The sequence below is a fragment of the Camellia sinensis genome, chromosome 1 (genome assembly GCF_055761805.1).
Source record: "Camellia sinensis isolate YWXY chromosome 1, ASM5576180v1, whole genome shotgun sequence".
In the NCBI taxonomy this organism is placed as follows: Eukaryota; Viridiplantae; Streptophyta; class Magnoliopsida; order Ericales; family Theaceae; genus Camellia; species Camellia sinensis.
The window spans coordinates 190,258,034-190,270,890 of NC_138961.1; the positions used below are offsets into that span (position 1 = coordinate 190,258,034).

The following is a 12,857-nucleotide window of genomic DNA, read 5'->3' on the forward strand; positions in this document are numbered from 1 at the left end:
ATAATAATGTTCTAGATAATTGTTTTGCTAATTGAGGGGGAAAAAACAGAGTATGAGATTGTTTTTGCCCTTCTACTTGTTGATTTAATTCAATTATCCGATAAAATCGAGAATATTATCAATTTTTTACAATTTTAAAATTATGAACATTAGTTTTTTCATTTTTATGTTTTTTTTTTTCAATTTTGCACATCAATATTCTATCATCATGCTCATTTATAGATATAAAATTTTCAATTTGTACAAAAAAATAATTTAGTTTTTCAATTTTTTCGTAAAACACTCCGTTTGATTGTGTTTTGAAAACATAATTCTACATCTATATTTGAGTATGATGTTTGGAAGGAGTTTTGGAATCAGTTTTCCAAAACTCTGCAAAGAACTCTGTTTTAGGCGCGATTTTCATAATTTTTTTTTTGCAAATTTTGCCTAACCGGTCGTCCAGCCGATTGACCAGAATAGTGATTCTTTTTTTATTTTTTTGTGCAATTGATATGTTAATTTTTATAAAATCGAAAAAAACATTTTCTGAATTTTTTAAATTTTTTTATGTGCTTTAAAATAATTTTGAGTTCTATGTTTAGTTATGAGTTGTAAATTTTTGTATCAAATATCAAATCTCACATTAACAATTCCCCACTCAAATCAAAACTCTTTTTAACATTATTTTCAAAACTCTGTACCAAACAAATTTTTCACACTCAAATCATAATTCCAAACCTCACAAATTCAAAATACAACTCATACTCTCAAATCATAGTTACAAAGCTCTATCAAACGCAACATTAAATTTTTCATCTATCAATAATATTTTTTTGAAATACCTCTCGATACCCTTAGAATATAAATCCTCTTATTTTCACTCTTAAAAAAATTGGGGGAATTAAAAAATTTATTTATAAAAAAATAAAAAATATGAATAATTATATCATAAATTTTTTTCACCATTTATAAATATTTTTTTCTAATCCCCACTGATCTGTAATTTTTTTCTAAAAAATTGGACACAGGGGGCTAATCTAGGGCATGGCTTCTGTCCAGTCTTTAATCGGATTGGACCGTGTTGTTGGGCCCAAGGGCCCATCACGGGCCCCGTTTTGATAATCTGAACCGTTCAATGTGTAGAACTCGTCGAGTACTATATGCCTACAAAAAATCACATTAATCAGATATCGATATGTATGTGATCAAATCAGTTTTGTATAAAAAAAATGTACGGTAAATAAATTAATGGTTGACAAAAATATGTTTGATCACATAGCTATCGATATCCGATCAACGTGATTTTTTTTAAGCGTATAGTACTCGACGAATTCTGCACATTAAACGATTCAGATTATCAAAACGGGACCCGTAGTGGGCTTCCACGGGCCTAACAGCACGATCCAGTCCGATTAAGGACTGGACAGAAACCATTCCCCTAATCTAATGGCTGAGAACAGGTTTATGGACAATCAAAGAAGAAAAATATATGAACCAAATTATATTTTCACTCTTTAAATTTATTCAAATTTCATTTGAATCATTTTTGCTCCAATTTTTACTTAAATTTTGAATATTGTAATAACGAAACAACTACATTAAAATACAAAACTTAAGTTAGTTGTCGTAATTATAAGGTGAATGGGCCCTGGAAAAGTAAAATTTCAAATTCAAAACTTACGTAGTTTTTTTTTTTTTTTTTTTGGTTCCATCAATTTGTTTTTATTTATTTATTTTCTATGGGCACAAGAGCAGTTGGGTTTGGTAAGCCTAATGTAGAATTGAATTCGATAATTTGAACCGTTCACTTTTTAAAATTCGTTAAATAGAATATTTATGTAAAAAATTAATATTATTGGACATCAATAATTATATGTTTTAATCATATTTGTTTTTAAAAAATGAATGACATGTATAATTTCACGAATAGCTATCTTTTTTTAAAATATAAATTTGATTTAAATATACAGCTAACAATTTGATTTCTTGCCTGAATATTCTACTTGATGAATTATACAAAGCACACGATTTAAATCACTAAAATCGGTCTAAAAATAGATCTACAAAATCCAAGCATTTTCTCAAATTAAGATGACCAATTTTAGAGAAATCAAACCCTTAAATAAAATATTCTCATAGGTCCAATATATAACTCTCTTTTGGCAATATCTAAAAAAAAGCAACTGATTAATTTATTGGCTCATCTAAAGTTACATCACTTCTCAATTTTTTTATACGTATTTTCATAATAAATAAAAAATATAATTTATAAGTCATATTCAAAACAACTTTTTAGATAATAGTTTTGAAATTGAAAAAACTAGTTTTCCAAGTATGGTCCTTACAAAATTAGATTTTCTCATTTTAGACCCTTTCACACTTTAAACTCTAAATTCCACTTCAAATACAACACAATCTCAAAACCATACCCATCCCAAGACTCATCTCCAAAACAACAATGATTTAGACCACTAAAAAATACACCACTAATAGCACTAATGCATTAGGAATGGTAAAAAAAAAAAGATAAAAAAAAAAAGAAACAACGCATAGAAAGTGGGCGGAACCCACTGCCACATCATTAGTGGTCCTTCTAGTGTCCCATTTTTAGTGCTCCCAGGCATTTTTCTCTCCCAATCCATCAAATCTCAAAAATCAGCTTCAACAACTCTTAAAAAATTCAAAAAGTAAAAAAGTCACTATCCTTTTTAAGTCACATCATCTTATTTAAGTCACACCACCTCTAACACATCACTTCAAACACAACCCAAACCTAACCCATATTTTGTAAAAAGTTAAAAAGTACATTTATTTAGATCATCCCAAACAACCCCTAAAAAAAAATGAAAAATATATATGCAATGGTATGTATCTGAATCAAAGGCCTTGATTTGAAAATGATTAAAAGTAGTCAAAAAGTCACTAAAAAGTTAATACACTTTCTCTACTTTTTATTTATTTATTATTTATTTTTATTTTTAGGGCAAGTTTGGAAACATACTAAAATAGTTGAAAAAAAAAAAAAAAATCACTGCAAAGAAAATCAACTATTTTTTCTAACTTTTTTATACATATTAAAAAATTAACTAAAATAATTGTAATAATATTATATGTACTAATTGGTATATTAATTAGTGTACTAACAGATGATATAGTATAATTTTAGAAGTTTTGGGTATTTATAATTTGTATAATGGATGAGATCAATAATAATACTATAATATACATTGGTGTACGGGGTGCAAATATTCCGGCGTTCCCGTATTCCTTTCTTCCGAGCTCCGTCGATGTCCGATCACCTGCGAGCAAATAATGGTGAGCTACCCGGCGGTGTGTAGCCGGAAAAACCCTCCGACGGTCAAGTTAGCACACACCTTAGAGGGAATAGAGAGAAGGGAGAGAGTGTTTTAGTGTAAGGATTTCTTACAGATATGTTCGTCCTTCATGTATGGGGGGCGCAGACATGTTTATATACCTTCTGAGCCCCATATCCACTCCCTGTCATCTCCTGACACGTGGCTCTGCTATCACATCTGTCAGCATAAACCATGCCATTCATCACCTGCTCTCAACTGCCTGTCAGTACAGCTGGAGCTCGGCAGCCGAGCTGCCCTTCCTCGGTCATACCATGCTTCATACCTCAAGCGCCTAACCGGATAGAAACACGGAGGACCGGGCTAAGCGGCATCCCGGCCGAGCCTAGCCCGGATACTTCGATCGGCCTTCCTGCCGACCATACAGTCTCCTCGGCTGACCATGCCTTTCCGGGCACCGGCCACTCAACTTCCTCGGTTGTCCATGCCTTCCTGGACGCCGGTCACTCGGTCAATCCGGCTTTGGCCATCCTCGGAAAGAACATCCCGGTCTGACCGGTCGCTTCCCGGCCGGGCAATTTCTGTACGGTCCGGGGTGGCTCACACTCGGTCCAAACTCTGCCCGGCCCAAGTTTTGGCTCCCCTTCTCTGGGCGAACAGTGGGTCATCTCGGCCCAATGCGCTGCTGGGCTCTCAACCTGATCGGTCAATATCTCGGCCCAACCCCAGATCATAAATTACCCTCTCAATTGGTATAATAATTAATATAATAATTAGTGTATGTAGTACCACCAAAATTGTTAACTTTCAAAACAATCCTTAGTGGAGTAAAGGACAATTTGTAAAAGACATTTTCAAAACCAACCCAAGGTCTACTTGTTGAACAAAAAATTAGTTGAGTTGTGATTGTGAAAAACAATTAGTGTGTTTTGTTTTAGTTTTTAAAAAATTGAGTTTTTTTATTTTTTGTGATTTTTTGGTTTTTAGTAAATATTTTTAAAATTTTAAGTAATTTTTTTACTTTTTTAGATGCACATTATTTAGATGTATCTAGATAGTATAATATTTATCAACAAATATTTTTAAAAATTAATAAATAGATAAAAATATGAAAAATGTACTGAATTTTTATTTTATTTTTTTGTGTTTTTATTGAATTTTTATTTTATTTTTTTTTTTTGTATTTTTGGTACTTAGTGAATTTTTTAAAGATTTTTTTCACAAATTTTATACTTTTTAAGTGTATTTATATTAGGTGTATCTAGAAATTAAAAAAAATTGTTTAAAATATTAAAAAAATTTAGTAAAAACAAAAAATACAAAAAAGTAAAAAAGTAAAATTTTTTAAAAAGTGAATTTTGAAAACTGAAACTAACAAAGTGAATAGCAGTGGTGGCTTATAATGTAAGGGAAGGGAAGTGAGAAAGAGGTTGGTCGGGAGTATTGGTGATGGTCTGACGTAGAGTACATGTGTGTTTGTTCGGACGGATTAGATAAGGAAGGATTGTAATTCACTAAATTATTAATCCTATGATACATTGTCCCCAAACTATTTGGTTAGATTGGATTTATATCTTATGTTTGTTTAATTATGGCGATTAAATATCTGAATTGAACTATTTTATTGAGTCCAATGTTTGATTGGATGAACTGAATAAGAATAAATGTTCAAAAGACTATTTTACCCTTATAATTTATAATTTAACGACGCTAAAAAAATTTAATTTATAAGACCATAATTTTTAATTAAATTTAATTTATAATTTTTATTTAATATATAATTTTAATTTTGTAATTTATAATTTATAAATGTTCAAAAGGTTAGGGGAAATTGTAATAACAACACTAAAAAAATTTAATTTATAAATATTTTTAATTTTTAATTTTTTATCATTTAATTTAACAACACTAAAAAAATTTTAAATTTTTAAGGCCATATAATTTTTAATTTATTATTTTTAATTAAATTTAATTTTTAATTTATAAATGTTCAAAAGACTACTTTACCCTTTTTCAATTGTTTACTAAGTAATAGCATGAGGGTAAAATAGATATTTTACACATTGGTCCTATGAGATACCAATCCCCTAGAAATAATCACACCCCCCCTAGGATTATCTAGTCCCTCGTATGAGAAATATAGAGTCCGGGTCGGACTCCATGCCCGACGAACTAAAGTTGCACCAAACGATGAACATCTCCCTCCAATAGATTCAAGTCAAAACAGTGCTTTTAGTCTCTTTTTAATCCCTCCCAACAGACACCCCTAAGGCTCCATTTGTTTAAAGAGTTAGAGGGGGGATTGGGATTGGTAGTGAGGTAAGACTCATTAATATTGTGTTTGTTTTAAGAGATGGGGAGGGAATTGATAGTGAGCTCCGGATTAGGATGGGCCTTCTCAAGGGGATTCGAATGGGCCTCTAGGACTTGGTATTAGAAAAATAGTCCGGCGGACTAGAAATTTTTTATTTTTATTTATTTTTTATTTTATTTTTTACATGTCAGGCATTTTTTTAAAACATTAATGTTTAATCTTTTGAATTTTTTGTTAAGTAAAAATTATTATTTTATTTATTTTATTTTTTTCTGGAAATTTTTTATCTTATTTTTATTTTTTAAATTTTTTTTACATATTGGGTATTTTTTTTAAAACATTAATGTTTAATGTTTTTGTATTTTTTTTATTTATTTTATTATTTTATATAAAAATAATTTAACAAATCCTATACTAACAACTATTTTCAAAACAAATATAAATTTAATTAATCCCTTCACTAATAATTTTTTTATCATCAATTTCTTTCATTCTACCTCTGAAAACAAATTGAATCTAAAAGAAATGAATGAGAGTTTTAGGGGAATAAAGTAGGCCGTAAAAAGTAACTAGTGGCAGTGGCTTCAGTAAATGCCACGAGAATGATGAGAATTTGAGATAACACTACAAGGAAGTAATTTTTTAAGGGTAAATTTATTATATTCTTAAAAGTGTAATATTTGTTGGGAAAAAATTTAGTCAATTAATTTTTTCTGTCATGAAATTTGTCCCAAATGGTCTGTTTGAAAAAGTCAAAAAATAATTTTTACAGACAAAATTTTACATTTGTTACTAATAAATAGATTTTTAGAGACAAAAATATGTAGTTGTAAAAAGTTTTGATTTTGAGACAACAAAAATTTGTTTCTAAAAGTTTAATCAGCGCAAAAGAAGTAGTTATAGAGACAAAAGATTAATTTTTGAGACAATAGAAATTAGTTTCTAAAAGTTTTAATTTTTGGGACAAATGAAAGTGGTGTGTAAATATTATAATTTTTTTGAGACAACTAAAATTGGTCTCTAAAAGTTTGATAATTTTTTTTTTCTTTGGCTTTTTGATTTTATAACAATTACTCTAAAAATACTAGTTTGAATATCAACTTATATTCCTTTCTTGATTTTTCAACAACCAAACAGAAAACATTAAATATATCACCAAACCATCTGTTCATCTCTAAATTAAAATTCAACTACATAAAAAAAAAAATGTTCATCACATTCAAAGAGGCTTAATCAAAAGAAGATATTTTAATAACAAACAAATACCATGTTCTGATTCATTAGTATGTAATATCTTGATTGTATATCATAAACTGACAGAGATTTCAAAAGTATCATTTCTAATTTATAAAGCTAGTGCCATAAGTATTGTTTGTAGCATTCAACTATTCACTGAACAGATTGTAATTGGAGTTATATCTACCTACATAACAAAACAACTCAACTCATCGTATCTTCTTCTCAATGGTTTCGTTGAAATGACATTCAAAATCTAACAGAGAGCTTCCAAGCTTCAAATCGACACAAGCTTGCAGAACCTGCATACCAATTAAAAATTATCCAATGATAGATTAATTTGATAAATTGCAATTTAATGTGCCAATTGTAATATCTGCAGCAATCACACTCACTGCCAATATTCAAGAGTTAACAAAGATTAAACTAAATCAACTTGTTACAAAAATTTTAAAAAAATTAATATAAAATAGACACAATTTACATTGATGTTGTGAACATTATCAATCAAATCATCACTAGTAAGTGTGACGTAATCAAAGAAGCCAGATATGCATGTAAAGTTGAGACGACAAAGAATAAAACGCTGGTAAAAGGCAACACACGTGACAGGTGACTTTTAGCTATCTGAATATCTTTAATTACAATTTTTTTTTTTTTTTTTGATAAGTGAATAATTGCACTTCAGATGGACAACTAACTATAAGTAATTTGTATACTTGCTTTGGTAAAGATTGTCCGAAAAAGATGAACATATTTAATTTGGTTAAACATAATACCACCAGCAGCATACATGTAAGCTAGAATAAACCATGCAAACACAAACAACAAAAGAGTGAAATTTACAAATGAAGCATTTCAAACAAAATATTTGACAGACTTCATGGCATTAAAAGCAGTAAAAGAACAGTGTGCTCCATATTAATAATAATATTATAAATTAAGAAGTATATGAATTAGCAGATTATCTAGGACAGACACACAGCCAACAAGACCACTCGAGATCCTTCATACCATTTTAGAATTATAACTTCCCTTGTTTTCATTCCCATTATTTTATAGATGAAGAATAGAATTATAACTTTCCTTGTTTTCATTTGATTGGATCATCTGATTGCCTTATCCATTCGCATCTATAAAATATTTGATTTGATTCCTTCCATGCATCTTAAAAAATCATTCACAGAGTAAGTAGACATTGATATCATTAACTAGCTATTTTTACCCAAAATGCTACTCTCTCACCTCAATAAAATCAACTAAATCATGCTTCTTTTTCTTCTTCTCTTTTTTTTTTCTAAAAATTGTTGAAAATTAAATTTTCCACGGCAACCACAAAACAACATAGAAAATTGTCTTACAAATTCTTTTCTTTTCCTTATTTTTTTCCACATAGCCATAATGATTCGCAAACCACCATAAGATTAGGCTTTGAAAAGGTGATGAACAAACAAAAAACCCATTGAACAATACACCACTTTAGGCACATAAGTCAAAACTCTGCATGGAAATTCACAATGTAATAATAACTTGGTTCAATGAAGATGATGCAGACTTAGAATCTTCAAACAAAACTTCAAATTTTGGTTTTAAAAGTCATAACTTGCTATAAATTTTTGTCATGACTCTAAATGTATAGTTGTCTTTGTCGTCTTTATTCTTTTCCATTACTTTTTTTTCAATATGTTCCTTCAATATTGTGTAAGAAATTGCAAGTTTCAGTCTATAAATTTTGACTTCTGACTCAATTTTTACTTAACCATCAGAAAATTCAATACCACCTTAACCCTTTTTTTCATATCCACCAAAAAAGAAGGGAAAAAAAAAAAACTCACAAAAAAAATTAGGCATCTTAAGTATAAAAGTCATCGCCTGTTAGGTTGATGTGGATCGTCTGATTGCCTTATCCATTTGCATTTCATGTTTTTTTTTTTTTCTTTTTTTTTAACTCTATTAAAAAGTTTTTAAGGGTAACTGTGGTAGGGTCGGGAATTAAAAAAAAAAAATTTAAAATCATCAATTGCAGCAAAATTATTTGACAAGAGAAATAATATTTTTATGGATTTGCTTAAACTAGATACTTTTGCTACCAATTGAGAGTCAATATGTTCAACATACAGTTTTGCAAGATAAATCACAAGAAAAAAAAGAAAAAAAAAAAGTCGAACTTTCAAGGTAGTAAATTTTCACATACAGATGCAACAATGTAATCAGAGATGGCCACAAGAATGTTGCCTGCCAAATGTTAAACACATTGACTCTCAATTAGTCGTAGAAGTATCTATAAGGAAATATCAAGAACTATTTCACCTAGAGGCGTCTCTCAAGTTTGCCGAAATTAACAGAATCATCAAATCTCAACACCAAAATTAATACTACATTTCAAAACTCAGCACCAAAATTAACAGAATCAACAACTAGTAGTATTCGAACCAGCACATCACAAATCATCAAATCAACACCAAAATTAACAGAATCATCAAATCTCAGCACCAAAATTAATACTACATTTCAGTGATCGTGTATTCGAACCAGCACATCATAAATCAGCACAACGAAGTGAAGTCATCAACACAAACATTACACCGATAAATAAGCATTTTTGAAGAACAAATACGAATAATAGATCAAAAACCAAGGGCTTGTTTGGTTTGATTTTGGGAGATGAGTTTGGGAGATAAAAAGTACGAAAAGTTGTTTGGTTTGATTTTTTTGGAAAGATGTTTTGAAAAATTATTTTGAGAGAGAATTTTGGAAAAAGTGATTGATTTGATGTGTATTAGAGAGAGATTTGTTTAGAAAACTTGTTTGGTTAACAAGTTTTGGAAAAAAAAATTGAGAAAATTTGTTTGGTTTGAGTTTTTCTGAAAACTCATTTGTAGAGAAATTTTCCCAAAAATTTTTGGGAAATTCAAACCAAACGAACCCCAAATCTATGAGACTGAAATCGATTAATCGATCGAACCTCGATGCTGAAATCACAGTGGAGAGAGATGCTATGAGACTCCTCGAGGATGAAATTGTTGCCGAGATCAGAAGCAATCAACGAGATCCGTAGAGAAGAACCATTGCATTTGCGAGAGAAAAAGAAATTAGGGATTTGAGAGAGAGTGAGTGAAACCTGGATGCTTTTTTTTTTTTTTTTTTTTTAGTCCCGACTATTAAGTTCAAAAATTAATATATAAAATAAAATAATATATGATTTGGATTTATTAGGACCAACTAAAGTTATAGGAAAAAGGATGGCTACAACTAAATAAATTTGTCTAGAAAATGTAATAATATGATTAAATATATACTTTTTTAAACTCTTTTATTTTATCTTTAAAAATATAAATTTTACAAATAAATTATTTTTATTCCTAAAAATTTGTCAGGCGTGGGTCGTGATGGGTGGCAAATTAAGGTGGTCTATGAAGGTTGCATACGGGAAAAAATATTTTTAGAAAATGGCAAGAGAGATGAAGTCGGGAGCTTCTATTTACACACACCAAATACCCTCTTTGCACACACTTAATGATATTTAATCTTATTACAATTTTATCCTTAAATGAAATTACTATTTTAGACATCTACCCAATTCAAAAGTTTCAATGCACACACATCTATCACGTTGAAGCTCCAAGTTCAGCACTCATTCATTAAGCTGAAGTCAGTCATCCATCACGTTGGACTCACCTTCACAGAGCATCACTTATTCTTCATTCATCATTGTTCTAGAGGATTTGCGCTGGAAATGAGCAGAGTCGGATTTGCCTGTGGAGGATATCCAAATGAACATCACTTTTTTTTTTTCCAGCGTCGTTCGGATAACCAGGGTCGTATTGTATTATTTGGTTCGGAAATCTACAACCGAAATAATTATTTAATTTCGGAAGTTGTTGTCCGAACAAAGTTATTAATTTCGGAAGTTGTTGTCCGAACAAAGTATTTAAATTCGGAAGTTGTTGTCCGAACAAATTTAGCCTTTACAACATTCAACTTCTGAAATTTTTAAAAAAATTCAGACAACTACTTCCGAATGAAGTAAAATTTTGTTTTCCTATTTTATATTCCAAATTTGTAAACTGCAAACTAAATTTACAGTTTCGAATTGCAAATTTATGTTTATAATGCCATTAAAAATTTGTAATGTTATACAAAACATGTAGGAATATGTGTCAACTGAAAGAAGTCAGGTTTGCGCTGATTTTGTGTTGGATTACACTACTCAATTCACATGGATTTTATGTTTTGAATTGCTCATCAAATGTAAATGTTTGATAATAAGAAAATATCGCTTACAAAATCAACAACCATTGTTACCATTCCATTCTAAAAATAAAATGTCATTACAATGTCATTACAATACCATTGTTGCCATTCCATTGTAATAAGAAAAATGTTAACCACAGTTACCATTACAACAATATCATCTTACAAAAATCACCAAAAAAAATTCATCAACACACAAATAACATGTCACGAATCAGTTGTATGCCTAGGCCTAGGCCTACGACTGTATGTCAATGTCGGGTAAAAAGGCATCCTCCGCAGCAATGTCAGGCATATCATCACCTTCAACTCGTCTTTGGCTTCGACTTCTACTTTGACTGGCACTGGGGATATCATATTCTACCGAAACTGGATCACGACCTCGACCACAACCTTGACCTCGTCCTCGCCCACGCCCTTGTCCCCGTTCATGGTCAACATCCAATTCACGACGTCGTCTATTTGAAGCAGTAGGTGGGACACGTTGTTGATATTCAAAATCCATATTCTCTGCAAAAATTAATATACCCAAACAAAATAAAATTAAAAAAAATAATAATGATTCAAAAGTATTACCATGGATGCTTCAATGGGTACTAACATGGATGCTTAAAATATTGAGATTACCACAAATGTAAAAATAATACACAAAAAAAGGGAGAAAAAAAAAAAAACACTATTCGGAAGTTGCAATCCGAAAATATATATACTGTTCGAAAGTTGAAATCTGAAACAAAAAATTAATTTCGGAAGTTGATTATTATTTGAATTTAATGTATTCGGAAGTTGACTGCCGAAATAATCAAAAAAGTTTCGGAAATCGACTGTTGAAATAAATCATCAATTTCAGATTCCTACTTCCGAACAAATTCCTCAATTTCGAAAACCCAGTTCCGAACGGTTTGTTCACGATCTGTGGGTCTTCGTTCGTTTTCAAAATGAAAAAAACAAAACTCTACGTTGCAAATTAAATAGGAATGATGATTCAAAAGTAAACTCACCTAATGAGGATTGAAAATGTGATGGAATTCTTCAATGAGATGCAGCTTGGTGGATGAAATGCTTCAATGTATTTGCACACCTAGGTTGCACATGGTAAGCTTCTATGTGATGGAATGCTTCAATGTATCTGCACACGGTAAGCTTCAATGGGTGTGTATATCCTCAAGGTTGAAGATGGAGCTCAGCTTCAATGGGTGTGTGTAGCTGGGTTTGGAGTCGGGGGTGTGTGTGTGTGTGTGTGAGGGTAGATGTGGAATGAACTGTGTGTGTAGTGAGTAAACTAATTGAGAATTAATTTTTTTGGTATGTGTAGTGAAAAGGATGTGCAAAAAGAGTATTTGGTGTGTGTAAATAGATGGTCCCGATGAAGTCGGTTATGGAGATGAGATGACAGAAAGCTACACAAAGAAGACAAAAATGAGAGAAAAATGAAAGGCAGTGAACGTTCAGGTGTTGTAAAGTCACACTTTTATGTTTGATGTGATGAATTGTGATTAATGTGTCTATAGTATATATTAAGTAAAAATGGATTTTTAATCTCAAATCTTGTGAGAGTTTCAATCTCCCAATCTAAATTTCTTGATTTTTTTATTTTAAAAAAAAAAAAATCTTAACATTTATTAACTTCTCCCAACTCCCAAGTCTTACCATCATAATAACACTTTAATGCATTAAGAACAAGCATAAAAAAAAATTCTTTGAAATCTAACACACGTGAATTTCTTGAAAAGTCCCAACACATATGATTATTATCC

The 12,857-nt window shown here is 30.4% G+C and overlaps 1 long non-coding RNA gene across 1 annotated transcript; it reads right to left on the bottom strand.

The window, feature by feature from the left end:
• Window positions 1-6,856: 6,856 nt before the first annotated feature.
• Window positions 6,857-10,043, bottom strand: LOC114265196 (uncharacterized). The gene is made up of 2 exons (XR_003630216.2): window positions 9,812-10,043; window positions 6,857-7,148 (listed from the first exon to the last, which is right to left on the bottom strand). It is a non-coding gene; the product is annotated as an uncharacterized LOC114265196 (long non-coding RNA).
• Window positions 10,044-12,857: the final 2,814 nt, after the last annotated feature.